The sequence below is a fragment of the Tamandua tetradactyla genome, chromosome 7 (genome assembly GCF_023851605.1).
Source record: "Tamandua tetradactyla isolate mTamTet1 chromosome 7, mTamTet1.pri, whole genome shotgun sequence".
NCBI classification, from domain to species: Eukaryota; Metazoa; Chordata; class Mammalia; order Pilosa; family Myrmecophagidae; genus Tamandua; species Tamandua tetradactyla.
The window spans coordinates 117,680,333-117,685,765 of NC_135333.1; the positions used below are offsets into that span (position 1 = coordinate 117,680,333).

General features: G+C 37.3%; 1 non-coding gene across 1 annotated transcript; it reads left to right on the forward strand.

Annotated features, from left to right (window-relative positions):
• The first annotated feature begins 726 nt into the window (after nt 1–726).
• LOC143642967 (U6 spliceosomal RNA) lies at nt 727–831 on the forward strand. Its single transcript, XR_013156024.1, has one exon. It is a non-coding gene; the product is annotated as a U6 spliceosomal RNA (small nuclear RNA).
• The last annotated feature ends 4,602 nt before the right edge of the window (nt 832–5,433 follow it).

A 5,433-nucleotide genomic window follows, 5' to 3' on the forward strand; every position in this document is an offset into this window, starting at 1 on the left:
AGGAAAAAAAATAGTAAATTCACAATGATGAAACCTGGCTGTCCACTTCATAACCAAATGGTCAAAGTTAAGGACACCATTTGTGATGGCTAAATAAGATACAAATCACTTCGGTACTTCTAGAGCACTGATAATGACACATTTCTCACTAATATGATTTTGTTGATGACAAGCTATATTCTCTAACCAATATTCACACAACCTACTTTTACCTCTTTCTGCTTCTGAATCCTTCCTTATCTTTGTATCTTGGATTTCAAGTTTCTCAATTTTTCCCCCCATCCATCAGCTTTACTGGGTCGTGTGTAGTGGTTCTCACTGTATCTCTTCATGACAGATCAGAGAGTATGTTTTGAGTTTTGTGAGTTTGGAGCAGGTCTGGTAGGAGGTGCCAGGGTAGCTTATACACTTTTGCAAAACAGAATTCCTGCGGAAGGAGAAGCGGGTATTGGTTCTGACCGGCCTGGTTCTGGTCTGTCGCCTTTGAGCTTGCTCGGTCGTGTAGTAAAACCCCCACTTCATAACTGACAACTTCATGATGTAGTACGACCCCTACTTCATAACCAACAACCTTTCCTCCCCCAAAAAAGTGGAGTCTAGAATGGAGGGTGAGCGGTAACAGAAAGGGTGGTGATGGGGTAGTTAGGGCTGCACAGTGGGGCGGGGCCATCCGGGAGGCCATCTGTACTGAAATCACTGTAAACATAATTAAAATAAGTGCAAAGTGCTTGCTTCTGCGGTGCATGAATTAAAATTGGAACGATACACAGAAGATTAGCATGGCTCCTGTGCAAGGATGACACACAAATTCTTGAAGCGTTTCATATTTTTTTAAAGAAAAAAGTAAGCACAAAGTTTTTTCTTACTTATTATTATTATTTTTTTAATGCCTACAGAGGACATTGGTATATTATACAAATTGGTGATCCTTTAGGAAATGTTGTTTTGGGATCTCAGTTTCACTGTGATAATTCTTCATTCATATAAGATAGTTTTCTGCAGGGCACAGAAAGCATAACTCCTCCATGAGATCAAGAGATTAGTAATTTTAATATGATACTTGTGAAATATGTGCAAGAGTGAACAATACTTAAATATGTACACTGTCAGAAAGGGGAAAATTTAATAGACCAGCCTGATATTTGCAACACAGTAGTAAAATATATTAGTTTCAAAACTTGGATTAAAATAATGATAGCTGGGAGAAGATGGCGGCTTAGTAAGACGTGCAGGTCATAGTTCCTCCTCCAGAAAAGCAACTAAAGAAACAGAAACAATACAAAACAGCTCCCGGAGCCATGACAGAGACCAAAAAGACAGCGTACCCCATTCTGGAACGGCTGAACGGGCAGGGAGAATCCGCTGCAGTGAGTTACCCGAGGGGTGCGCGTTTTCCCGGCCGGGGTGGCTGGTGACTGGGGTCCCCTCCACGCACGTGGCTCCCCGGTCTGACTGGGAACGTTGGATAGCGGGACCCTCCCGCCACGCTTGGCGTCTCGGGCCAGCTGGGGGGAATTTGGACTCCCCCAAGCCGCGGTGGCCGGTGACCCGCCCCTCCGCGCGCAGTTTCCAGGGCCGACTGTGAGATTCGGATTGGCAAGTTAAAGGAGCCACAGCATCTTTTATTGGTGGGCCCCACAGACAGATGAGCACCACGAGTGCCACCTACTGGGCAGGAAAAGAAAAACAGAGCCCAGAGATTTCACAGAAAAACCTTTCAACCAGCCGGGTCCCACACCCAGGGAAATCTGATCAAATGCCCAGACACCAGCAGAAAATAATGAATGACACTCGGAAAATTGAAGATATGGCCCAGTCAAAGGAACAAACCAATAGTTCAAATGAGATACAGGAGCTGAGACAACTAATGCTGAATATACGAACAGAAATGGAAAAACTCTTCAAAAACCAAATCAATAAATTAAGGGAGGACATGAAGAAAACATGGGCTGAACAAAAAGAAGAAATAGAAAATCTGAGAAAACAAATCACAGAACTTATGGGAGTGAAGGACAAAGAAGAAAAAATGGAAAAAACAATGGATACCTACAATGGTAGATCTAAAGAGACAGAAGCTACAATTAGTGAACTGGAGGATGGAACATCTGAATTCCAAAAAGAAACAGAAACTATAGGGAAAAGAATGGAAAAACTTGAGCAGGGGATCAGGGAACTGAATGACAATATGAAGCGCACAAATATACGTGTTGTGGGTGTCCCAGAAGGAGAAGAGAAGGGAAAAGGAGGAGAAAAACTAATGGAAGAAATTATCACTGAAAATTTCCAACTCTTATGAAAGACCTAAATTTGCAGATCCAAGAAGTGCAGCGCACCCCAAAGAGGATAGACCCAAATAGGCGACACTAACTAGTAAGACACTTACTAGTTAGAATGTCAGAGGTCAAAGAGAAAGAGAGGATCTTGAAAGCAGCAAGAGAAAAACAATCTGTCACATACAAGGGAGACCCAATAAGACTATGTGTAGATTTCTCAGCAGAAACCATGGAAGCTAGAAGACAGTGGGATGATATATTTAAATTACTAAAAGAGAAAAACTGCCAACGAAGACTTCTATATCCAGCAAAATTGTCCTTCAAAAATGAAGGAGAAATTAAAACATTTATAGACAAAAAGTCACTGAGAGAATTTGTGACCAAGAGACCAGCTCTGTAAGAAATACTAAAGGGAGCACTAGAGTCAGATACAAAAAGACAGAAGAGAGAGGTATGGAGTAAAGTGTAGAAAGAAGGAAAATCAGATATGATATATATAATACAAAAGCCAAAATGGTAGAGGAAAATATTATCCAAGCAGTAATAACACTAAAAGTTAATGGACTGAATTTCCCAATCAAAAGACATAGAATGGCAGAATGGATTATGACCCAGCAATACCACTGCTAGGTATCTACTCAAAGGACTTAAGGGCAAAGACACAGATGGACATTTGCACACCAGTGTTTATAGCAGCATTATCTACAATTGCAAAGAGATGGAAACAGCCAAAATGTCCATCAACAGACGAGTGGCTAAACAAACTGTGGCGTATACCTACGATGGAATATTATGCAGCTTTAAGACAGACTAAACTTATGAAGCATGTAATAACATGGATGGACCTAGAGAACATTATGCTGAGTGAGTCTAGCCAAAAACTAAAGGACAAATACTGTATGGTCCCACTGATGTGAACCGACATTTGAGAATCAGCTTGGAATATATCATTGGTAACAGAGACAAGCCGGAGTTAGAAACAGGGTAATATAATGGGTAATTGGAGCTGAAGGGATACAGACTGTGCAACAGGACTAGATACAAAAACTCAAAATGGACAGCACAATAATACCTAAGTGTAATGTAACTATGTTGGAACACTGAATGAAACTGCACCTGAAATATAGTTTTTTGTTTGTTTGTTTATTTGTTTGTATCTTTTGTTTCTGTTTTTTTATTTTTCCTTTTTATATATATATATATTTTTATTAGTATTATTACTTTAATTCTCTTCTCTATATTAACATTCTATATCTTTTTCTGCTGTTTTGCTAGTTCTTTTCCTAAATCGATGCAAATGTACTAAGAAATGATGATCATACATCTATGTGATGATACTAAGAATTACTGAGTGCATGTGTAGAATGGAATGACTTCTAAATGTTGTGTTAATTTCTTTTCTTTTTTTTATTAATAAAAAAAATTTAAAAAAAAAAGAATACAGGTTATCTAAAGAGACCCAGTCATATGCCAATTAGATTCACAATCTAATTTATAATACTTTTCTTGGCTTCCCTAAGTAAGGGCCATGCTAGCAACCTTTTAATGGGCAATAAAGAGCAGTGGTTTCCTACCATCTATCTAATGGGCTATTGCATCAGTGAATTCATTAGGAATACTAAGGTAGATATAACATATTAATGTGCAGTGCAATCTGCAGTATATTTTAAAAGTCATGTTCAAAATTATATTGCAATTCATTTCCCGGACTGCACACCCAAAAAAAAAATCATATTGCAAGACTCCCTAAAATGTATGTATTCCAGATTGCTGCATGAAATAAAAACATTCTTTCCATTCAGTTAAAATGCATCTTTTACTTTCCTTTTCATTGTTTCTTGCTTTTTACCAATCCCATTATACTTGGTTTTTTGCTAAGAACTGTATGATGCATGTCTTTCTGGAACCTAATTGAAGTTTATAAATCATTTTAATTTGAACTTTTAAAGAAATATTGAATAATGGAAAATTCATTATCACCAAAACCCTTTAAAATTATAATTAAGACTTTACTAATTTTAAAATTATGTTTATGCTTGTTTTGCAGGCTTAAAATAGACTAAATGATAAATGTGATTTTCTGTTGTATGTACATTCTGAGTATTTGTGTTAGGACTTAGAAAAATAGAAGGCAAGTAGAAATAAGAGCAAATTTCTCATAATGCCTGCATGGTTTTTTTGTTTTTCATATACTTGAAAATTAATATCATCCCACAGGTTAAAAGGCAATGTGTAGTGCAATTATTACCTTGCAAATGTGTATATAAGCTACTACACCTAAAGCTGTTTTGCCATTTTGTTTATTCTAAAACATATATTAAGGACTAATGCAATTTCATCTTCTATATTATAGTTGTAAGATTCTGAGAATTGTGACCAGTTCTCTGTGGGAAACATGATTAGGTAAAAAAATAATTTCCTGCTCAGAGTGATTAGGAAGGTTATGAATTAATCAGAATGGTGCATAACTTGAGCAGAGGACATGGAGACATTAGCAGTCAAAGTATAGTTTACTTATGAATCAGAGTATGATAAAGCAGCCTTTAAGAGGCTGAAGAGTATATAAATTGATCAATGTAGGAAAGGAGATGTGAGAAATATATGTTTAAAGAGACTTTCTTTGGGGGAGAGAAGAGATATTTAAATCTGATTGTAGGAGAGAAATCTATAGTCAGGGAAGTTATGCATCCTAGAAGAAAAGGAATAGAGGTGCTACCTGAAATTTCACCTGATTGAATAATAAAAGTGGGTATCAATCTGATATTGTAAAACCACACCAATGTTTTCAACCTTTAAGGCCTGGATAAAACCTTGACAAGGAAGGTTTATCATCTCGGAACCAATGTTTCCTGCCTGGAGCAAGTTTTCCTCCTCTGAATTCATATAGTATCCTGTGCATAAATTCCCATAAGTTCTACCATATCATATTGAAATAATCTTTTAATATATCTGTCTTCATCATAAGGTCAACTATCTCTAAACACTAATGATCAGAATTATCTCTTTATCTCTCTACACCTGGCAGCGCATAGTTGGACACCTTGTGGGTGCTCAGTTAGAGCTTGTAGAAGTAAGCGGTATATTAACCCTGTGAATAAAGAACTGCTTTCTCCACAGTGAACATGGTATGAAGAAATGGTATTTTTACATTATTTCAAAA